This window comes from Equus caballus, chromosome 8 (genome assembly GCF_041296265.1).
Source record: "Equus caballus isolate H_3958 breed thoroughbred chromosome 8, TB-T2T, whole genome shotgun sequence".
Lineage (NCBI taxonomy): Eukaryota > Metazoa > Chordata > Mammalia > Perissodactyla > Equidae > Equus > Equus caballus.
The window spans coordinates 76,919,630-76,944,856 of NC_091691.1; the positions used below are offsets into that span (position 1 = coordinate 76,919,630).

The 25,227-nt window shown below is 43.7% G+C and overlaps 1 protein-coding gene across 5 annotated transcripts in view; it reads right to left on the reverse strand.

The window, feature by feature from the left end:
- MYO5B (myosin VB) overlaps window positions 1-25,227 on the reverse strand; it is a 348,428-nt gene that overhangs the window by 157,107 nt on the left and 166,094 nt on the right. Inside the window, exon 1 of one of the 5 annotated variants that reach the window (XM_070221086.1) lies at window positions 20,481-20,501. The exons of the other annotated variants lie outside the window; for them this stretch is intronic. The gene's annotated coding sequence lies outside the window, so the exon portion shown is untranslated. Of the gene's footprint in view, window positions 1-20,480; window positions 20,502-25,227 lie in introns of those variants that run through there. 5 annotated transcript variants of the gene reach the window in all.

The following is a 25,227-nucleotide window of genomic DNA, read 5'->3' on the forward strand; positions in this document are numbered from 1 at the left end:
CAGGAGTGTCTCTCCTTCTTTTAGGGATAAATATGAGAGACAGTATAAAAATAGTCCACCCTCCCTCACATGCCTGCATAAGATTGGAAAATGGGGAGAAACACAGGAGTTTTGAAAAAGGCTTACAAATGGCACATACCCTTCTTTATGACCCACAGGAAGGGGGACACAGCCAGCTGGTCACTCTCCTAAGTTCTCTCTGGGTGCAGTACCCCTTAGATCATTCCCATATATATATGGGAGATATATATATATGTATACACTCACACACACATATACACATCCTCTGAGAATTTACATATATACTTTCATTTCTGTTACATGCCCATCTTGTGTCACTGTGTAAGCTATACTTTCTTCAAGAATAAGAATCTTTTCTTCTCCTCTTGTGTTTGAATCTAGCATCCCAGCAGACACAGTTTTGAACATTTTTGTTCATACAGATGTATCACAATGCTACTAACCACCAGGCTGATCTTGCCTCAAGTTTCCCAGAAATTAGATAAAATAGTTATCAATTGCAATAAGAGGGATTTCAGTCAGACTAAATGAAAGGAAGAAAGAAGATACTCTACATCAGATAAAAATGCATCTATATTTATCACTTTAAAACAGATAGTAGGAAAATAGACAAGCAATGGAAAGAGCAGCCTATTCAGTCTCCAAGAAACATGATGCTCAAGCAGGGAGTGAGAACATTTGGGCAATGAATTGCATGTAAGGACCATACTCAGCCATCAAGTTCACAAACCCACTAGCATGAGGGCAGGCACTCTGCTTTCAATCTCCAGTGCCTCTAACAATGCCTGGTACAAAGTACATACTCAATATATATTGTTGGAGTGGAAGCAGCTTAGGGGTCAACCAGCCCCCTTCTTTTCCAGATGAGGAAACCGAGATGTGTGAAGGTAGGTTTAGAACACAGGTCTCCTGGCAGCAGCCCAACACTCCTAATACTAGCTCCTGTGGCTTCCTGGGTAGAGTGGGCTATAGAAGAACAGAAAGCCACCACAGGCTGCCTGCCCCAACTCGCTAATTATGAACACAATAGGTTGCAGCTTATCAGCAGAGGTGAATGAATGTTGGCCCTGCTTCTGATCTGGGCCAAAAGCCAAGAAGCTGGAAAAGTGGGGTGATGATACTGACGTCAACTATAGATGGACTAGAAAGACAGAAAAGAACTGGGCTGGAGGTGGGAGAGTCAGGTGTGGTCGCTGGACTGAAGAAACCTGAACCTTCAGCTGCTCTTTAAGGTCTGCAAAGAGCTACGTGGTCTCAGCTCATAAACAGTCATCAAATGGGGAGGGACCTGAGTGAATATAGGTGGCTAGTAGACACTGGTGAGAAGATGAAACTGGAAAGAAAAAAAAAATGATCTTTCAAATTGGCTATAGAACCAATTACTTGAAAACGTATGTAGAATCCTACCTAGTATGTGGAGGATGGACTAAGAAGTGGCTTTCTGGGATCCCTTGTAGTTCTAGCATATCATTGTTGTCAGAGTGTCTGTTTCTTCTCTCCTTGTTCCTGTGAAATCTTTACATTGAAAGGCAGCCTCTAAAGAGGCCTGTGGATGCTTATATTTCCCATTCTCATTTATTTTTTATTTTAATTTTATGTGACATCCACTGGACCCTGAGGATCATGACAGGTGCCACCTCTCCTCTCAATACTTTCATAATCAACTCCTTAGAGACCTGCTCAGAAACACAAACATCCCAGGTGATTAAGAGTAGAACAAGCTGGGCTTTCAGTCTGAAATGGACCTAAACTGGATGCCGTCTTATACTCCCTGTATCTGCAACAAGGGGAACCAGATTGTAAGAACCACACCCAAAAGTTCAGAGTTTTACCCAAAGTCTGTATGTTTAACCTAAAATAAATGGATGGGTGCAGGATATGTCTGAGTGATTAGTCCTCAGCAGAGAACCATGTCGAACGGAGAGGCATATACTGTCCAAAGAACTTAACAAAGATCCCTGGGAGCAACATAACAGATGCCAGGAGAGAATTACTCAGATCCGTGGGGGCGGGGGAGTCAGTGCTGCCAGTCTCCCTGCGGCAACACCGCACACAGGAAATTGGACTGTGAGGACAGCCCGATAACATATTACAGCTGGCACAGATAAATACGGCAGAGACCAGTGACACTTGTCTCTTTTCACTTGCAGTGTCAAGATGGGAGCTGCCCTGTACAATCTGGTAAATGACTGAAAAGTCATGCACTGCTCAGGAAGAGAATGACTCATACAAGAGACAGAAAAGTTTGAGAAGCAAGCAGCCTGTTCTAAGGGTAAATGGTTAGCAAGCCAAAAAGCGGGCTGGTTTATGTAACAACAAAGTGTCAGGAACTCAAAAGGAGAAGGAATCAAGGCAGGCAAACAAAAAACCTGGCAGGATGTGGAGGTAAATTTTGGTGTACGCGTGAAAATGCATGTACATGTCCAAGCTATTATCAGGAGTTATAAATATCCCCGAGTTCTTAAAATCTTCACATTTGAGGCTCTTGGGCATGGGGAAGTATGAGCAATGACCATTGGTGCTAACGCCTGCCTAACTGGTGGATATTAGATCTGATGCTCACATGTAGGCTTAAGTCGGGTAAATTCACCTCTTCTCAGACCAACAAATACTTTTTAACAACTTTCTCACCTTAGACCAATTTAAAATATTCAAAAAGCTGATGTTTTTTACTTGGCTCCATTGCACTTTGCACATACCACCCAGCCCCATTCCTAGTCTATTACAGGGCTAGGGGCACATTATATATATATATATACACGATTTCTAACAGCCCATAAAGTGGCCTAGGGGATGATGTGCAATGGCGTGCTCACCTTGTTCTCCATATATTAGCTTTGCTTCCAACTCAATAGAGAACACAAAACCAGAATATGGGCATTAAAAGCAAACTTGAATTTGAACCTTGTTTATAGTGATCAGCTGTCTGACTTTAGATTAGGTAGTTAACTTATTTGATCCCAGGTTATCTCAGCTCCGTCTCCTATGACTTTGGACCCCTAACTATGCTCATGCTCTTCTAGGTGCTTGCGCCTTGACTTAGGCACCTAGGTCTCTAATTCATGCTAACACTCCTGCCAGATTAAATGTCCAAAGCACAGCTCTAATCATGTTGTCCCTGCTCAAAACAGTTAAGCAGCTACTCACTACTTTCTGAATCAAGTCCAAACTCCTTAGTCGAGCATTTGAAACGCCCTACCAGGCATACCCTGAATGCTAAAAACCTGAACAAGTGAGGGCCAACTGTAGTGCTGTGAAAAGAACACTGAGATTTCAGTCTAAGGATCTGGCCTGAGTCCTGGTTCTTTGTAAGTACTAACCACATTATAGAGGATACCCTCATCTTACAGATTTGCTGCAAGATTACATGAGATGAGCTCTACACTTCTTATAAGATAGTATTGTAGTCCAGCCAAATTGGACTACTTGTCCATCTCTGAAACTGCACACTTTCCCAGGACTCTTGTTTACAGTTTTCCTTCTACCTGAAATTGCCTTCAATATACACCCTTCTACTGAAGTCCTACCCATGTCCAAAGTCCACTCCATCCTGACTCGGGTATCCTTGCAGGCAATTATTTCTCCATCTTCTGAAGTCCCACATCATTTGCTTTGTACCACTGTCACATTTCACCTTATACTGATGTCAGCTCTTGCGTGGTCATTATACTTGCTGCGTGTCTTTGGGTCACTTCTTTTCTCTGGGTCTCTGTCTTTTCATCTCTACGATACAGGTTGTGACTTGGACTCGCCAAGTGACCTTGTCTATCTCTGACATTCAAAGATTCTGTGACCAAAATCCTAACAGGAAGTACAGGTAGGGAAAAGCTTTCAGTTTCAAATTCTGATTATTAATGGCTTGTTTGGGGAGAGATATTTTTAAGTATGAAATTCTAATACCCTTGAAAGACATAATCATAATCGATGGGTTGCTCCATCCATTCAGCCCAATTATAGATATGACTTAGTTGGTAACTTGGGTTAATTTGCTTTCAATATATCCTTTTCTCCTGAGTCCAGTGAAATCCCCTTTATTTAGAAAAAGAAAACCACCACCAAGGAATTTGCTATCCACCCTTTATTCAGGTCCAGGCTGTCTTCAGGAAGGTATACATTACCCCAAACAGGAAAAATCTTAGGCAAGAGCCCAGGATTCTGAGGTGAAGAACCCAGCCACCCCACAGCTTTCAGGCAAAACACCAACAACAAACACAGGCACACACAGCTGCTCCCCAGTTCACACTGGATCCCCATCTTTAACGCCTGAGAGGCGGAACTGTTGCCAAGCCACCTCCTCCTGCAAACATTTCCCACCAAACCACTGCAGTGCTGCGAGCTCCCTGAGCAAGGTCAACAGACCTCCCCCTCCCCATCTCTGGGTGGGGCCCCTGGGGAGGATGGTGAAGCGGATGGATGTCAAGGCACCTGAAGTCACTCCACCGAAGGAGAGCCCTGTTGATCAGCCACAGAAACACCGAGAACTCTGTTTTCAGAAATGCTGCTGAGGTGCTGTCTTGTTTGGGTTTCCTGCAGAGAATAATTTGTCACCTGTGGCCTCCCAATCAGCAGTATATACACAGAACCCTCAGAGAGACACTGCTCCAGCCATCTCTGGCTGAGAGAAGCCCCAGAGAACTCCAGAACAACCATCTTAGCTGTGACGGGCAAGGCCAGGTGCCCTATCCATGGACACAAGTGGCACCACCATCCTCACACCTGGCATGCTGTGTTCTAACAGCCACAGCCAGTCTACACATTACTCATTGAACTAAGAGCTCACGGAGGGCAGGCACTCACTTTAACCTTGAATCCCCAGGGCTCCTGGCAGCAAAGCCTCTCCATCCCTTCCCACTCCCCGACCCACACCTTCTCCATGTAAGTGGCACCAGCCTCCACTCACCAACTCCAGCCAGAAACCTAGGAGGCACTGTGGATTCTTTCCTTTCCCTCAAGCTCCGCATCAGGATGTCCTATTGAATTCATCTCCCAGTATAGTCTGTTCTCTTCTCTGTACCCCAGAGTTCCAGCCATCAACATCATTCTAACCCTCGCATTCTTCCTCCTATAATACATCCTCCTTATATGACCTTCCATACATAAATATCGGGTCATACCTCTCCCCTGCTTTAAGCCTTTCGATGGCATCCCTCTGCCCTCAAAGACCCAAGCTCTGCTGTGTTCAAGGCCCTGTGTGAGCCAGCACCTCTCTTTCCTGCTTTATCAAGTGTCACTCTTCTCTTTGTTCACTGTGTTCAAGTCACACAGGGATTCTTTCTTTATTCCTTCCTACTTTATAGGTGCCTGAAGCTATTTTAGCTCAAACCGATTTTCCCTTCTTTGATCTCACAACTCTTAATGCCTGGTACTCAATCATCTTCTGCCTTATGGCAGCTCAGGTATTACTGCTTTTCAGTCTAATTAATTAACCGCCTATTTACATCACGCTCGAATAATGTACAAAACTCTTAGAAATGAAGTTCGGAAAGGCCAAGCAATGTGCCTAGAGTACTCAGCTAGTTAGACAACAAGCCCGAACTTGAACACAGCCTTCCATCTCCCTGCACAGGCTCCCTCTGGGTTGTGCTGTGACATCTCTGTATTATGATTTCACCTTCTGGTATAACACAGCATCCTTAACGAAGACTCCCTAACAAATCCAGCCTCAGTGTAAGAGATTAGGTTTGAATCAGGTGTCCTCAGCACCGGGTGGCTTAACATTACCTCTTCAGCTGAAACATCAGCTTCAGAAGCCCTTTCTTGACTGCCCTAACTTCAGAGCATTCACTATACAATTTACTAATATTTTGTTTACTTAGTCTACCTTACACTCTCGTCTCTCCCGCTAGAACATAAGTCCCATGATGGCCAATCTCAGATGGAGGGACTTGGATGGGCAGGCCAGCACTTGGATTGTGTCAAGAAGAGAGCCCTGGGGGCCGGCCCTGTGGCCGAGTGGTTAAGTTTGCACGCTCCGCTTCAGCGGGCCAGGGTTTCGCTGGTTTGGATCCTGGGTGCAGACATGGCACCGCTGAAAGGCCACGCTGAGGTGGCATCCCACATGCTACAACTAGAAGGACCCACAACTAAAATATACAACTATGTACTGGGGGGACTTGGGGAGAAAAAGCAGGGGAAAAAAAGAAGATTGGCAGGTTGTTAGGTCAGGTGCCAAGCTTTAAAAAAAAAAAAAAAAAAAGAAAGAAAGAAGAGAGCCCTAGCAAGGGCTATTATGTATAGTGGTCCATACAGGCCACACCTAGGGTCTGGTGACCCCAAGATTTGTGCAAAACTGAACTTGGTGGTCCCTGCCCTGTGCTCAGTCTCCCACACTTGCCATGGGAAAGGGAATGTGGGGGCCTGAGCCTCAGGCAGTTACAGCTCTATTTCCCTGAACTGGTCACTCCCTGAGAGAGGAAGATGAAGTGGGATCAACATGTGCTAAAGCCCCTGACACACAGCACAGCTGTGAAACAGGAGGGAGAGGAAGCATGGCTAAGGCACAGCAGGAAGGACGCCCCGTATCTGAACACATCATTAAGCCCCTCCATCCTTTCCTTCTCTAGCAACTGATCATCTGAAAATCTGGGTGTGTCTGTAGAACATATTCTGTTCGCTAATGGGATAATCAATGTACTGTGTCTTGCCTATGTCTGTCTAGTCTCTAATTCTGTTTTCAGCACCGTCATCACAATACAAGTCATCTACTACAGTTTGAAAAAAAGACTACGCTAGAGAACGGGGATACAAAGAATTTTTAATTATGAATTTCTGTTCAACAAAGATATTTGTGTATCATGGAAAGAGTTAATAATTGGGAGACAGGCTAGGAAAATATAATTAAAACGAATCTCAGAAGTCATGCTGACTAAAAAAATGACAATACTATATATGGTAAGATACTATCTTTAGAAACTCAAATAAGCAGAAAGAAACAACACAATGCTTAGGGATACAAACACACAACTATATAAAAACAAAATGATATCAAAATCCTGTTAGAGTGGGGAAGGTAGGTAAAGTAACGTGGAGGGCAGAATCAGATTTGGGGAACGGAACTGGGTTCTGTGGGGAGGTGAGGGTAAGGTTCCGGGATGGAGGGTAAGTTAGGCGGGAGGGATACAGAAAATGATGGCAGGCAGATTGGGCTCAAAACAGAGCCACACAATTACAATGAGTCTCAAATTAAAGGCTTCCTCCCAGGGTGGGAGCACTAGACAGAACATTCTGCAGTGAGAAGGGGCTGGGACAGAAAGTTCCAAGAAGAGACCCTGTGAAGGCTTCCAACAAGAAAGCAGCCCTCAAAGTGGGAAGGAAGAAATACATCCTGGGCACCTGGATGGAGGGCGCCTGTGGGAGAGCCCTGGTTCCAGCAGTAAGGGAGGCAGATGAACACCCCCGAGCACCTCACCATCAGGCAGCGATGTCCTACATTGCCACACCTTCCCCTCCACCAGGTAGGGTTGTGTGCTCAGGTACAGCCCAGAACTCAGGACAAGCCATTCAGGAAGGCTGTCATAAATATTCATTGGAAACTGCTTAATTGGTATTTAGCAGTCAGAATCCTAAGTATCCACTTGGTAAGATGAAATTGAGCCTTCTGTCAAGGTAGGAGATAAGTACTTAGCACGCTTAATATCCAGGGATCATTTTCCCACTTCAGTTTCACAGCGGCCCTGGGAGTGCTAAGTTCTATTTATAAAACTCCATGGTGTAGTGTGTTACAGGTACAGAAAATGAATCTGTCCCTTCCACTTACTTGCTGTTCCCGAGAGAGGCTGTCTCCTCTCAGATGTGACAGCATGACAGAAAGAACCAAACCCACCCCTCACTGGTAGACAAGCAGGGGCAGAGCAAGATGGACCACTGGTTAGAAGGCTCCTTGTTGTGAATGAGAACGTGCCGGCTTCTCTGCTTTTAAAACAAGGGGCTGGAAGATGATCCCCAGACCACCTGTTACTCTGGTATTCTGTGATTCCAGATCCAAGTTATAACTGAGCTGTCTGATACATTCTACATCAACTACCTGTTACCTGCCAATGTCAAAGTTACTGCTAATGTCAAAAACACTTTGGAACTCAGAGACCTGTGGACTTGGGTGACGGTGAGCAACAGAGGCAAAGTTTTCTGTGATTTTATACTTTCTAGACTTGTTTTGGTCAATGTTGTCATTAGCTTGGGGGAACTATGATATACACATATAATATTTAAACCCTAGAGTACCAAAATAACATCACTTTCCGAACTTGATTTCATTTGGACTTGAAAACTATTCTGCAGTGAAGGAAGATGTTCTAGCCAATTCAGGTAAAATGGCTTTTCATTGGTTAGTCCAGCTGGTATCTGAAGCCAGGTGCATCGGAGTACCTCAGTCTAAAGTCCATTTTCTTTCTCCACACTGCACTCTCTGCCAAGTTACCAGCAAGATACAAGGTCTTTTACTATTTCTTTTATAGATATTGCTTTATCCATTCATCTTTTAAATTTAGGGCATCCCTGAAGGCCATTTCAGCATCTCCTCTCACTTCTCCAGGTTGCTTCTAAGGAGATGTCACCTTCCCTTGTGACTATGACTGCCATCCAAAAGTTGTCCACACTCAGATATATCTCCCCAACCCAGATCTCACCCGAGAGCAAAACACATATGCACAACTACCCACTGGACAACTACACTTGGAGGCTGCACAGGCCCCCCAAAGCCTCCATGTCCAGAATGGAGCTTTCCAGCTCCCCACCAATCTGCTCCTCATCCTGCCTCCCCGAGCAGATGGCTTGGCGCCCCACACAGCAATGAGAGGGGAACTCGAGAAGAGCCGTTGACTCCTTTCTCTCCCTTACTGCATCAGGCAAAGCTGACTGTACTGCCTGGATTCTTTAATCCATCCCCCAAGTCTTCCCCCATCCTCTCTTTCCTGGATCCTACCATGGCAGTATAACTGGTCTTCTTGTACCTATTTTATCCCCTACTCAATCCATTCTTCTCACTGCTGCTGGAAAGATATTTCCAAAACGTTCATCTGAACGTATCTAGGCCCTTGCATGAGACACCGTGGCCTGTGACAAGCAGTCAACGTCTTCTGCATTCCATGCCTTCACGATCTATTCCCAGAGACCATTCCAGGCAGAGGTGTCAGACTGTGCAAAGAGTGAGAAAGCCCAGGAGTGTTGAGGGAAGAGGGTGACAGGGCACTCAGATCCCAATGGGCAAGTCACTGCAACACTTTGACTGCAAAGAACCATCATTTGTTCACTGACCCTGGTTGTTCATCAGAAACACCTTTGAGCTTATGAAACTACTTCTGCTGGATCCCACACCAACCAAATGGATCACAGTCTCTGGGGGTTGGGCCGAGATGTTTGTTTTATTCCACAAGTGATTCTAATGTTCTACTACAACATGAGCTCTGCTAGGTTTAAGAACCAACCACTACAGACTCAAAAGCTTAATTAAATGGGTCACTATATAAATACAGTCAGGTACTTGCAGTGATTCAAATACCTTGTAACTTACGCATGGTCAATACTAGCCTAATACAATGTAAAATTGAACTTAAAGATTAGCTTTAAGCGGCTAAACAGTCCTTAATTTGTGAATTTATTCACCACTATTTCTGGCTGCAGACAATAGGAGCCTTTATACTTAATTCTGAGCTCCAGCTAACAGCTGACGATAAATCACCTAGAAATCAAAGTAGAGTTTCCTCGCTAATTGGATCTACACTGTTGATATCCACACAGTTGAAATAACAGTACAGACTGGTCCGTGTTGGATGTTAGAAGCACACAGATGCACACGCACTAAAATGAGCATGCGACTGCCTGCTAATGCCTATAGTTGGGGAAAATAACACTTTCACACCATCTCCTACTTTCAGGGTACCTAACCTGGGGCCTGAATAGAATTCAGGGGGATCCATTACCTTAGATGGAATAAAAAGCATATCTTGGGGGCTGGCCCCGTGGCCAAGTGGTTAAGTTTTTCTCCTCCACTTTGGTGGCCTGGGGTTTGCCTGTTGGGATCCTGGGCATGGACCTACACACTGCTCTCAAGCCATGCTGTGGTGGTATCCTACACAGAAGAACCAGAATGGTGTACAACTAGGATATACAACTATGTACTGGGGCTTTGGGGAGGGGGAAAAAAAAAAAGGAAGATTGGCAGCAGGTGTTAGCTCAGGGCAACTCTTCCTCAGCAAAAAAAAAAAAAAAAAAAAAAAAAGCCAGCACATCTTTAGTTTTACTAAATTCTAACATCTTTAACATTTCCTTCAGTTAAGAACATAGACAAAAAAGAGAGAATTAACAGAACCTGTGAACTTGACCTCATAATATTACAGTTGCTGCAGATATCATTAAATATTTACATTCTTCACTACTTCAAAATGATGGTTATTAGATCTGCCACTAATGTATTAATAAACAATTCCTTATATTTACTTTGTCATGAGTGCCTAAAATATTTTGGTAATTTCAATATAATCAGTCCTTTTAATTGTACATATTATATTTGACACATTTAAATATGTTAAATGGAACAAAAAAGGTTAAGAACCCCTGATCCTCTTTCCAAACATTTTTTCCCTTTGCCTGATTGCAAAACCATGCCTCTTAACACAGCATTAACGACAACAACTTTTAAGGAAGCCATTCTTACATTGCATCAGACCTTCTGTGTTTTCCAAGGGCCAATCAGAAACACCATAAAGTTTGTTGGTGGAGATGGGGGGTCAGATCTCAGAGCCCCTTAGGATATGGGGCAAAGTTCTCTCCACTGGAAAACATTATAGCTTAGGCCATAAAATTGGTTTATAAACTTTCAGGTCTTGAAATTGAAGCAAAACAGGAGGCTAAATGACCCTCTCATACTATTTGCATCTTACTGTCCTTAGTAGTCTAATATTGTCCCCTGCAGTGCAATGATTTTCAGGGGTACTTTCTAACAAGTTCCTAGATGATGCTGATGTTACTGGTGTGAGCACCCTGAGAATAACCATCCCTTTGCTGGTTTGAAATTTCATGATTCTCCTCTGTGGTCATGAGTCATATAAGAGGAGGGCCTGAAGCTGAATCTGCCTCAGTTATTTTGGGGTGCCTTCTTGAGGGCAAGGGGCTGGCTCAAGAGACACAGTGTTCGTGGACCCATCTCCCCTCCTCTGGCTGCCACGAGGCTCTCACACACCTCCATCCAGAGAGACCCCCACTGGGTTCAGCTTTCTCTGTACCCTTCCCTTTCCTCAACGCCAGCAACGCCAGCTTCCTGGCCCAGAAATTGTTCAACCTTTGAGTATGAGACACTCAGGACTGGGTGGGGGTGGGAAATGAGGACAGATGCTCAGCACTGGGTGATGTCGGGAACTTAAGGCCCTGCGGCTTACTGTGGACAAACCATTAGAGTCTGGTGCCCAGCAGGCACTCAGTATTTCATGATGAATGAATAGATACTGCAGGTGAAAAAAGAGAACTCAAAAGACAGTTTGGCTATGGAAAGATACTACTAATTGCAGTCATTCATGTCAGCTATATAATATTTATGACTAAATTATCATGTAGCATAATGATTATGAATATCATTAAACATGTTAGACTAATTCTGCTGTAGACTTTATTCGATTACAAAAATAAATGCTCAATCTTCATAGTGCTCTGCCTATATAGCTTAAAAATTAGACTGCTACTCCCAGGCACAAAACCACAGACCTGAAGTTCAAGGAAGCTAACTGCCTTAGGAATCTCACTTAGGACCCAATATTCTAGCTGGCACACTGAACAATGCACTGGAGCCTAAGCATCAGTTGAGTAGACTTGTAAAGCTTTTAAGAAAAAGATACAATAAGGGAACCAGGGAAACTCAGGGCAAAGCAAATACTGGCAACTTAATTTCTCTGTCCTTCCATAAGAATAAGAAAGCTGACTGTTCCCAGATGAAGAGAGTGGGAACTAAGATTCCAAGAGACATTGAAGAGGGGATATTTGATATGGGGTAGACGACTCATGCCTTTCTCCAGGGCAGAAGTCAGTCGTCGGTGGGGGGGGGGGGGGGGGGGGTCAGTGGCACAATAGGGAAACTGGCAGAAGTTCTAGGGTCAATATCCATGTTCTGCTAATAGATCTGCAGGGTGAGAACTTTTCCACTTTTCTCCCTTCAGTGGGGACTCTAGATAGGTGAGAGTGTCTGTTTAGGATTCTCAGAGAAGAATACGAAATTGGAGAATCAAGGATACCATTTGCTCTTCTATGTAGCTTTCTTTGACATACAGCATGGAGTACAGTTTCATAAGACAAAGCAGCTAAGGCCTTGAGCATGGAACACATTAGTTACCCATTTCCATCATGAACTCTGGATTACAGAAGGGCTAACTTTTACTTCTTGAGTTTTCTGTCCATTCCTCCTCAACATCCTCTTTCCTAAGTGTCAACACACCCTCATATACCTTCCGCTTCCAGCTTTTAATCACTTCACCGGCATTGCCCAAAGAGAGGGAACAGAGGTAGAGGGTGAGAGAATATGGCACAGTGAAGGGCCTCACTTGGCCAGATCAAAGGTCTTCCTTGGCTGCCTCCATTCCAGGTAGCACAGGGAGCTGCCACTGAGCCAGGTTGGAGGTGAATTCCCACTGTTCTCTGCACTATCCAGCCTCACCAGGGACCCTGTGTCCAGTGGACCACACTGAGACAGCCTCTGACATACAGGATTGTGAGGAGGGGGAGATTAGGAAACCAGGGATTGCAATGTAAAGCGGCAAAGATCTGAGAAATCCTGGGGGGAAGGGAGGGCAGCAGAGAAATCAGCCTGACCCTGAGAGCTTCACCCCCAGCGGGGGCAGAACCAGTACTAATGACTACAAGTCATAAGGAAGCTGCTCTTAGATCTAAGTCATATAAAAACTTAGCAGTTCCAGCCAAATGGGACTATTCTCCCTCTCTCACTTTTAGCCACACCTTCTTACATCTTTCTTCCTGTATTTTTCTTTACGTCTAACTCTCTATCTCCTTCCCCGTTTCCTATGCAAATCCCATCTTATTCCTCCAGGCCCAATTCAAAGGCCATCTTCTAGGAAACATGCCCTGAAAATACAGCTGGAAGTAGGTGCTGCTACCTCCCCCTCACACCACCCCCCGTGGAGGAAACTGTGTGTAAAGAAGTTGAATGCTTTGTTGAAAGCCACTTTGTAAGTTGCAGAGCCCCAACTGGACATCCAGTCCAGCATTCTTCCCTTCCTCCATGCAAGGGCCCTTCAAACACATCATGCATTCAACCACACGAGAGCCTGCTTCGTAAAACAATCTGCTTCAGACCAAATGTGTTTAAGCAAAGACAGAACCAACCTCATGGCTTAGTCAATAATTCATATAGCTGTTGGGCTCAGAGCAAACGGACAATGAATGGCGGCTCTGGTTGTTTATCAACAGCACTCTTTTATCCATGGATCTCTTTTAGTACAATGTCCCAGATGTGGATCCTGGGATACAAATGAATTATACCCATAGGGTCTGTAAACACATCTGAGTCTCAAAAGACAGACTCACTTTAATGGTCTGGAAAAGACCTAATAATGGAAAGCAAGTCAATCATTCATTAGGCTGTCAGGAAAACTTGCCTACTCTCAGAAGCATCTCTAAGAAAACTAAAATTGAGGAGAGCTAACTCCCTTCTTTCAGCCCACATAGGCTTCTGATACAGTCTTACATTTGTCTCTCCTGGGAAATCCTACCTAAAGGTCTAAATGTACCTGCCCTGCACCTCACGGTACTCCTCAGGCCTCTGAGGTCAGCCAAGACATCTTCCTTACCTGCACCCACATCTTGAGATTTTGAGATGGCAAATGAAACCATTTCAATAGATGAAAAGACAACACTTACATCACACCCTGAACTTCTGCAATAGCAGGATTGTCTTCTTGGGAAGATCACAAGATCCTCCAATTACTTGGGCTGGATGAGAGAGTAACCAAGATCCTGTTCTAACAGAGTTCCTATTGATTACTCACCTCCCTGCCCTCTCTCAAGTGCCTTTTTATACAGCAGACGCAAGCGGCCGAGAGTTAGCAGTAAAATAGGAGACCTACATCAGGGATCACCAAAATTCACAATAATCAATATTAATTCTACCCTACTGTTTAGATCACATCTAATAAATTAAATTTAGATCACATCTAAAATTTCAGTTTACGCTTCTGCTGACAATGGGAGGCAGATCACATAACACTCCTTCATCCACTTTACAGGCACAATAACCCGTACAAAGTATAGTGATTTATCCAAAGTCAGAGTTTCCTCAGAGAGTCCCACGTTGCTCCCTCCCCCTCCACTGCCAAGCCCAGCAGCAGGTGTGGCACTGAGTACTTTCCTCCAGTTACAGCCGGAGGTGCCCTTGGACGGGGGTGGTGGATTAACATGGGCAAGAATCCGAGAATTAGAGTTCTACTTCAGAGGCAGGAATCTTTAAGCCCTACTTGAGTGCCTACAAACCTCTCCACACCAAGAAGGGGAGGAGAAGGACATGATGAAGGGGGGAATCAGTTGTCCACCAGTCATATGACAGTTCTTACTGCCCACCTACGTAGGGTAAAATCTTGAGCTTTCCAAGTAAGCATACTCTGGCTGAGTATCTGCATGCTTTTGGGGGCTGGGTAACATAATCAAAGCAATCGTCAAATATTCCCAGGACATGGATTTTCTTGCTGTTTATTTCGTTTTAATTGGAAAAAACACATACACCCCCCCCCCCATTCTAGGCTTTCCTTTAATAATCTTAAAAGCTAAAACAGGGCTATTTCTAATAATAGTTGTGAGAAGTCCCTCATCAGTTGCAAAACCCAAAATGGTTAAGTATTTTTTAGTGTCATTTATCAAGAACTACAGGAGTTTTAAATTTTAAGAAGTATCTACTGCAGCAGCATGTGTGCCCAGGGTAAAGGAAGCCCGGCTTCCTGGGCATTACCAATGGTCTTCTTTGAGGATACCTAAAGTCACACCATGTTATCTCATCTACTAGGGCCCTCCACATAGCTCACAAGGCTCCCTCTTTCTGTACCACCGACAGGACAAAGCACCTCTTTCAGGAGCTCCCTCAGTGCCACCTGCTGAAGGAAACTGCTCCTGCTGTAAGTAGCACCTTTTCCTTCTAGATGCTCTGTGATTGTGCTCCATCTTACATTTGTCAAACGCTGATCTGGAACATGTGAATATTCTTGCTGATACCACGGTGACCTTCAGTCTTGGTCTCCTGGAAGTACAGGCTCCAAGACTGGAAAGCTTACCTGGTCAACCTGCTCACCCACCACAACTTGGTGGCGCATTTTGCTAAGCCATGTTTTGACTTCTTGACTGGTAGAAAAGGGACATAGGGAAAGGGCTAAAGATGGGATGTGTTAGGCAGTGGGCAAGGCTTTGCAAGACCAGAGGGCTGTGCAACCTTGACCTTGAGATGGGCCCTGCTGCCCAGCTGCTGAAATGCTTTCTCTTTAGTCCCATTCTCTTTTTGCTTCATTACCATGCTGTGTCTGACTCTCAATTCCACCATGACAAAGATTAGCCCAGGATCTAGTCTTATATGAACCTAAAACTTAAATGTCTTCTTTTTAAATTGTCATTTTATATTTAATGAAGTTTAAATTTAAAAGGCTGGCTTATGATTTGGAGAAACACTTTCTCTTAAATAATAAGGTAGATTTATATGCATATTGGTTAGAACATGTGGCACTGAATTCTTCTCAAGGTAGTGCATATGTACAGATATACAAACAAATCATTTAGGATGGGATTCTTTACACTATATTATTCACACCTGCCTCCCTGCCTTCTTTCCACCTGTCTCAACCTTACTATCAAGTCTAGGCTCAAATGATAGCATCTAAGAGAAGTAGTTCCTGTCCACCTTCTCTAAAATAGCATCACTAAATCTGCTACTATCTACCTCTTTCATTATTGGGGGCAGGGGGTAACAGTTTTATTGAGATATAATTCAAATACCATGCGATTCACTCAAAGTGTGCAACTCAATGATTTTTAGCATGTTAACAGAGTTGTGCAACGATTGTCAAAATCAATTTTAGAACATTTTCGTCACTCCAAAAAGAAGCTCCATGCCCATTATTATTAACTTCCCATTAGTCCCACTAACCCCAGGCATTCGCTACTCTACTTTGTCTCTATAGATTCCCCTAATCTCTACTTTCATATGAATGGAATCATATATTATATGACCTTCAGAGTGGCTTCTTTCATTTAGTATAATGTTTCCAAGTTTTAAGTATGTTGTAGCATGTTTCAATACTTCATTCCTTTTTATGGCTGAACAATATAATATTCCATTGTATGGATATACCACCGTTGTTTATCCATTTTTCAGTTGATGGACATTTAGGTTGTTGCCACTTTTTGGCCATCATGAGTAAATATAAATATTCGTGTACAAGGTTTTTTGTGGACATGTTTTAATTTTTCTTGGATTATAATAGTAACTTGGTGAGTTTTCTTGAAGGATAGGCACTGAAAATCCCTTTTACTTTGAGCCTATCAAAATCTACAAGTTATGTCAAAAGATGAGACACAGCAAACTATTCAAGAACAATTCCAGTCCCTTTATTCCCCAATAAGTTATGTTTGGTGATTTTTTAAGCAGCCAAGATGGAACAGAAATCCCTTAATTCTGTGGTGTTTTATCTGACAAATGGAAGAGTTCTTTCCCTTCAAATGTTTATCAAATAAAACACTAAAAAAGAAACAAACTGTGATACCCTTTGCCAGTAGCCTGATTTGACTTCCCTGACTCCTAGAAATGCCAGTTAACATTAAATTTTAGTTAATTCCCTATAGAAATTTTGGAAAATTCAAGCATCCCTTAAAAGATAATCTGATTTGGGGATTTCAATGATTATTTAGGCAGTTCTTTTGTTTCTGTTTCTTGCATCTGACTTCAAATATGAGGGCCAAATGGGCCACTTTAAGATGGGGTTTTTTTCCTCAGTCACTCATATCCTTTTGCTTAATGGCACACATACCCTTTTATATCTACCCAAAAACCTGCACACAAATGTTTATGACAGCTTTATTCATAATTGACAGAACTTGAAGCAACCAAGATTTCCTTCAGTAGGTGAATGGAAAAATAAACTGTGGTACCTCCAGACAATGGATTATTATTCAGTGCTAAAAAGAAATGAGCTATCAAGCTATGAAAAGCCATAGAGCAACCTTAAATGCATATTACTAAGTAAAAGAAGCTAATCTGAAAAGGCTACACACTATGTGATTCCAATTATATGACATTCTGGAAAAGGTAAAACTATGGAGACAATAAAAAAATCAGTAGTTGACAGGGGTTGTGGGGGATAAATAGGTGGAGCACAGAGGACTTTGAGGGCAGTGAAAATACTCTGTATGATACCGTAATGATGGATACATGTCATTATACATTTGTCCAAAACCACAGAATGTACAAGACCAAGAGTGAAACCTAAGGTAACTATGGACTTTAGGTGGTTATGACGTGTCAATGTAGGTTCATTAGTTATAACAAATGGACCACTCTGGTGGGGTATGTGGATAATGAGGGAGGCGCTATGCATGTGTGGGGGCAGAGGATCTATGGAAATTCTCTGTACCTTCCATTCAATCTGGTTGTGAACCTAAAATTGTTCTAAAACAAGTCTTAATAATAAAAGACATGTTAAGACCTTAATTTCTTAGATTTTTTCCTTCCTTGTATACTATAGAACCCATAGTAGAAATGTCTAAAGGACCATTTAAAATCTTTAAAATATAAATGTGAAGATACTATTTAAATTGGATTTATATAGTCAATCACGGAATGCTTTACAAAAATGGTAATATTAGCTAACATGTAGCACCTTCTATGTGTCAGGCATTTTCCATGTGTCCAACAATTGATCCTCAGAATACTCCTAGGAATAGGACCCTTTCTTATTACTTCCACATTACTGATGAGGAAACTGAGACACACAAAGCTTATATGACCTGCCTAAGGTCACCCCACTAGTGAGCAGCAGCATGAGACAGACTCTGGCAGCTCCAGCATCCACACTCTTAATCATCCCACCAGACGGCTGCTTCCGAGATGAGGGAGCTGTTGCTGTGCCACGGCATCACAGCACAATTGTTTTCGCATGTAAACATTTCAACTAGCACTCTCAGGCTAATAAATGGTGGCTTTAGTAAGCAATTTTAAAGAATCACAAGGAAAGAGGGAGGGAGGGAGAGAAGTAGACAGACAGATATCCCAGACTAACCAAAGTAGTAGCAGCACAATTTTCTCCGACTAGCTCAGGTGAAGATCTATCCCCCAGCTTGCACTATTGTACTTTTCTTGTCTAGAAGCATAATGTGAAACCCTGTTTCATCCCACACAGACAAAATAGACCCCCTATAAAACCTGACTGACATTTGAAAAAGGAAAGTTCATAAACGTTCTTTTAAAATATACTATTATCAAGTAGTTAGTGGAGGAACTCTAACCTATTACACAAACTTATAGAAGTCACAGTTCTTACTATTTTAACTTTTAAAAGAAGAGGTAAGGGTGGTTATTAAACGACAAATGAGAGGGCACCAGCTGCTCAGGGCTCGAGTCCACCTCTGTTGCCTTCCTGCTTTCTTTCCAGATCGTTAGAGGACCCAACCACACCTGCCCTCCTCATGCTGGACTCTCTACGTTGTTCTGGAAAACACTATCCTCTGTCCTGGATTTATCCCTCTCTTCACAACTCACTTGTTTCTGTGGTCTCATCTCTTAAAGGCCAGAAGTCAACGAGCCATTTCTTTGAAAATCTGTCTCAACAACTATTTCACATAATGGCTCAATCTGATGCCCATCTTGGCCAAGGCATGAGGAGGTCTGGGCCTGAGGCCTTCCTCAGTTCATATCAAGACACAGGCACTGAGCAGAACTGGGGGTCTGATCACACCCAGGGAGCTGGCCTTTCCACAGAAGGTTAGAAGGAGCACTGGACTGGGAGTCTGGTACCCTGGGAGCCTCAGCACAAATCCAATGCACAGCCTACCAAGCCCCCTCTCCTCCTTGGCGCTCAACTTCACATTTTCTGTAAAATAAATGAGTTGGAGCAAAAAATATATCTAAGAATCTCTGCAGCTGTCAAGGTCTGACTCTATCCCACTTTCTCTTGCGTGGTCTCTCCATCCCACCTGTGACAAGAACAAGGGAACCTGAGTGAGAGAGTCTGTGGCCACTGACCAGGGCAGAGGGGACAGGTCCACAAGGGTATCACACTGATTGACTGTCTTCAACACCACACTACAGCTGTCCAAGCTTGCTTGCCACAGCCTCCTTAGAAAAACACTGCAGCTCCCCCCACCCCCAGGCACCTGTCCTGAGAGACACAGTCATTGCATCCGGCCACCCACCTGGCTTTGCAGTGACTGCATGTTAGCTCACAGCACACTTTGCAGGTTCAGGTTCAGACTCTCTTTCCCCCAAACACATGTGACCTATTCCTATCCCAAGGATTTGCCAGGGGACATCGACAATGAGACATTATAAAACCCACGCATTTTTCATCCAACATGGCAGCTTCTATCATGTGCCAAGAACACAGGGATCTTAACAATGGAAGGACAAGGCCCGGAACAGTTCCTCAACTTCCTGCCACCACATCTACCAATCTTCCCGCATCAGCAGCACCTGGCTTTTCTCCCCGCTTCTCTAATAACAAGAGAACTCTGCCTTCTTAGAGAGGTAAATTTCATCATCTGAGCTCTGGACCCCACCCCCACATCGGGCACTCCACTCTGTCAGTTATCCTCCGTCTCCATCCTCTGTGGCTTCAACCTTTCCCTCCCAACTAGCTCCTTTCCATCAGCATTTTCACATTCTGAAATCATTTACCTTAAAGCAAACACACACTCCCTCTTCTCCAGCAGCATGGAGGATGGACTCGGGAGTTAGAAGAAACACAGGCAAGACGGAGCCCTATTCAGTGGCTGCAGGAGTGACCCAAATGGGGTATGAGGCTCTGAACTCAAGCAGTGGTGGTAGAAATCAGAGGCAATAGACCCAAGTCGCATTTTAAAGGTGTGACATATGACATTTTCCCTCTCAGATAGTATGCATATTTTAATAGTTTTTGACTCATAGCTGAGAAGACAGGTAACACTTCAAATAAAGTGATAGGCCAGAGAGATGGATATTTTTAGGCAAGAGAATCTTTGGACAGCCATCTAATTAATATTACATAGTTACTTGTCTAATCTGAAAATTTAAAGGGCTACTGTGATCTCCAGGGCAGAAACTTTCATACCCAGGACATTCCTGTATCACATTTTATGCTCACCCAGAGTCATCCACATATGCACAGATGCAGCACATCAAGTGTGCAGAGAGATGCTAAGAACAGGGAAAAGCAAAGAATGTGTCTGTCTGAAATCCACTGCTGGCTCTGTACTCAAAGTACATGTATGGGAATCTACCAAGGATGAATTATCACCTGTACTATGATCATCCATTGCGGAGCAATCCAGGTGTCCAAAAGGGCGGCTCTCACACTTCCCAGGAGACACTGTCATGCAGCAGCCATGAAAACTTCCCATCAGATGGAGCAAGTTAATTGGCACAAGCCCGGCATCCCTGTGGGAGTTTGGCTAGAAACCCAGGTTCTCCAGATTCAGGCCAGACAGAGACACAGGAGGAGGAGAACAAAACAATGACAACCCTGGAGTAGTGGCCTGAGAATGGGTTGAAACACCAGTTGTGCCACTCATGAGCTTGGTGACTTTGGCCAACCCTCTCAAGGCCTCAGTTCTCAACAGGGGATACAATAAAGCCTGCCCTTCCACCCTCCTTGAGTTTCGGTGAGGAGTCGTGAGGTAAGGGAGAGATAAAGGGCCTGAAAACTAAAGGGCAGCATAAATGTGAGAGTTACAAAAAATGTTAAAGATCATTTGGCACTGGGGTGGAGCAATGGAAGGCAATTCTCAGATGCACAGGACTGCACAGCACATTGCAGGTTGCTCCACATTCCCAACCACCACCCAATGGATGCAGTAATCTAATCAATACATTACTACCCCAATTTCCCCACCTCATTTGTGTTAAACAAAAATCTTACACACATTTCCAGTTTCCCCAGAGGAGGAGGCATCACCCCCAGCTAAGATTCACTCACCAGCCCAGATTTCTTAGTTACAGGTTCCTCTTCCTTTGCCAGATCTTTAAATGCTATTGTTCCTTGGGGTTAGATCTGGGAAGTTTCCTCTTCCCCAGCAATCTCTCCCTGAATGACATCATCCATTCCAAAGGCTTTAAGTACCATCTATAGGCCAAGACCTCTCTCAACTTCATCATGTATTAAACTACCAGACAAGCTCTATGTGGATGTTGGGGGTGGGGGGATGGGGGTAGAGGTGGGGGGATCTCGAATGAAACAGGTCCCAAACTCATTTTGAATCCCCCTTAGTTTTTCCTCCTCCTTTCCCCCATCTTCCTGGTTTCAGCAGACAGAACTTTCATCTACCCAGTTTCCCAAGCGAGAAGCACAGCAGTCATTTTTTCCAGGAAGTAGTGTACCAAAGTGCTCAAGGGCACACAATCTGGAGTTAGGGTTCATATCACCTCTGCCAACTGCCAGCTACAGGCCTTAGGCAAGATGTGTAACTTCTGTGATTCCATTGGCAACCTGTAAGACTGAGTTAGTGCTGCAATGACAATTAAGTAGCACTCATACATCACTTATGATGTTAGAGAACATTCCCGATTATTATCACGCATATCAACAAAAAAGGAAAATACTTTTGAAATACATTAATATACTTTTCTCTTACATTTCTTTAACATGGCATTCTCCTTCCTTAACTCAAGCCAGTAATGCCTCAGGATAATGAGGATTATTTTAACATGAAGGCAAAGAGAAATAAAAAGTGCCCAAGCTCATGCTTTGAGTACCAAAACAAGATTCTTGAGTTCCCAGAATGATAATTGTCTTGGAATCCTGCCTGCTGCTGTGGAGAAATGAATTTTTTTAAAGTTTGTTAAATTCTCATTCAGATATCAAGATCCAGGCCTGGGGGATGTGAACATCAGTTTCACTCTAAACCATGGACCTGAGGAATTCAGGATGTGAAGTGAGGGAAGTCCCACCTGTTGAGGGGAACCAGGAGAGGCTTCTTGGTGCAGGAAGTGGAAGCCCTGGGGGAAGGGATGCAATGGAACCAAAGGAAGCAAGCAGTGTCATTCCCAATTTGGGCCCTTTACTTCCCACCTCTTGGCTGAGGGGAATCCCCTGGACCAGTCTAAGGAAGAAGCCAAGCCTCAAAGGGAAGCCAAGTCCAGCTTTGGTATCCTTGGTTTGAGACTGACAGCACACCAGTACCGGTGGAAGAGGCAACTCATGACCCATAGGATGGGGCTGCAGGATGACAGGAAGTGGAATTTTCTTGTTTCTCTTCCAGACAACTTCTTTAAGAGTAAACAATCTAGTCTCTTCTTACAGATCCCCTAAGTGAGAAACTCTATGATGGCTTGTGAAAAAGTCATTTTGGCGATTTACTGCTGCTGACAGTGAAGACACTTTTGATTAATTCTAAGAACACTCCATCATCAGCCCAACTCAGTGAGAGGGGAAGCACTGGAGAACAGGAAAACCTGGGTGCTAAAATGGACACTGCCACTTAGCTCTGTGATCTGGACAGGGTCCATAACACACATCACAACGGTATTATATCAAACCAACGCAGTGGCGTGACTGCAGTTCAGAGGAGAGCATTGGAATATTTTGGTTGACTTGTTATCAACCATTACAGCAACAAACTATTAGCAAATTTTTATTAATGTAGCCTCCAAGTGTTTCTATCCCAGAGAAAAGAAGAGGGCTACAATCTTCTCCGGTCAGTCTAGATCTAGACTCTTGGCTCAACTACGAATGGCACATTTCACAGAATTTATCAAAAAATTGGGATATAGTCAGGGGAAGTCAATCAGAACAGTGAATTGTCACATGAGGAATGCTAGCTAGGCCCGGAAGAGTTTAGTTTGAAGAAGACAAGACTGAATGAGATTCCCTGGGCAGTCTGTTCTGGGGACTGCTCCAGAAAAGAGGAAGGCCCTAGGGTGGGAGAGACAGGAGACAGATATCTGTTCCCCTCTAAGAGTTTCAAACGGTGGAATGGCTGCCTCCTGAGGGTCTAGAAGTTTCCAGCCCAGACTAGGTACCACAAAACTGAAGATGCTGAAAAAGGAACCCCTATCCTGGAAGATTTTGAACTCAAAAGCCTTCCCACTCCAAGAAGGAAAATCTTAAGTCATTCTATGCATTTCATGAACACATATACTCTGCAACATAAAATATAAGGGGCTGTACAAATACAAAGAAGTAAAATGAACAGAACTGTAGAAATGACAACCTCATGCAGATGGGAAAAAAGATCTCTGCTTTGGATCACTGAGCTACAATTCATACACAACAGGTAATTATGAAGGATCAATGGGCGCAATGACAAATAGAAAATAACTCTAGGAGCCCAATGACCCAATAGGGAAGAATAAGCTAGAGTGAGCATAAATTGATCCCCAATACCCTATCTGAAGATTGGTACTACACATTTAAACTAAGTGCAGCTAGACTCTCAATAGTTCACATGTCTATATCAACATGTCCTCAATCTCTAAGCGGACACAAGGTTAGGGGTACATAAGGATGAATCAGAAGTGGCTGAGTGCTAGGATTTCCCGACTGCTCTTTCTCTCTCTCTGGTACTAGGTGAAAGGCATTTTCTAAAAAGAAATCCCATAATTCTAAGTACTCTTAGTTCTTGCTCTTCCAAAGAAGGTTAATTCCCTTTTTAACCAAAAAGGACATCTTTTTTTTAAAGCAGGCCATTGATCATGATGCATTCTGTTCTCCAGTTCTGGGAATACAGAGGACCAAATTAATTTCTGTCATCTTTTGGCTATAGGTGCCCCTCTTCTGTCTTCTAATATCATTGATCTATAACAGGGGCAGGAGCTAGGCAGGCTCACAAAGTATTTATTTTTAAGTCCATCCACTGTGGTTCTAAAGGACATAAACACAGGGCTTTCTCCTGGACGTGCTGCACCGCCTGCAGGCTTTCTGCAACACTCCTCATGCACAGAAGAGTTCTCTCACCTCCCAAGACTCTGCTGTTGACAAAGACCAGGTGGAGTACTTGACTTACACAGGTGGTTTCAGCAAAGTTCTCAACGCTGACCCCACACAGATAGCATCTGGGAGTGTTCAATAAATATCAACACCTGAGCCCCAACTCATTAACTCAACCTCTGTGGGTGAGGCCTGGGCATGAGTGCTTTGAAACCATCCTGGTGATTCTCACGTGCAGCCACGGTTGACAGTCACTGCAGAAGAGGCTGGGCATCTACTACAATTCAAGGATCCTCTACCTTTTAATAGGCTTTCAAATTCTGTACTTTCCTTCCTTGATCAAAACCCACTCTTAGATCCTTAATTCATACTGAGATGTCAAAAGCAACCAACCAGAACTTAAAGATTGGAGACTATTAAATCTTGTAACACAGATTCTTTTTGTGAGCACCAGTTCTGAATCCCAGAAATCATAGATACTTATCTATTCCAGAAGTTCCCCAAACACTAGTCCAAAGGCTTACTCCTTCTTGAATCACTCGTAGAGCTTTAAAAAAATATAGATATTTTGGTTTCAGTAAGGGGTGGGGTGAGGGGGGGTCCCTAAGTGATTCTGACGTGGAGCCATTTATGGGAACCTCTGCTTACTCCACCTATGGGAAAGGCCAGACCTAGTCACATACTGGGATTCGAGTCTAACAATTTATTGCCATGATAAAGGACCTCCCCAAGGGTTTCTTTGCTTTTTTAAGCTAAATAACAAGACCATCATTGTACACCTATGTCGTAATGTAACTGAAGAGCTACTATAAAAAGCAGTGCTCTTTAACCCAGTCTAGAAAGAGCACACTGATACAGGGACAATGGTACGCACTCTTGATTACGTCTCCTATGATGGGGATGGGTTGCACTGAACCAGCCACCTTCTCTCACCCTTTTCCCATTTGTAGCGCAACCACAATACCCACAGCAGTGGCTGGGGGACAGTTTTTCCTCTATGGATCATGAACTGGTCCACAAAGACTATTTCCTCTGTGGCTTTAGACAATGCCCTGGACGCTAATCATCTGTTTTGAACATGCACCTCCATCAATAATGGCAACTGTGAGCATGCTCCCCT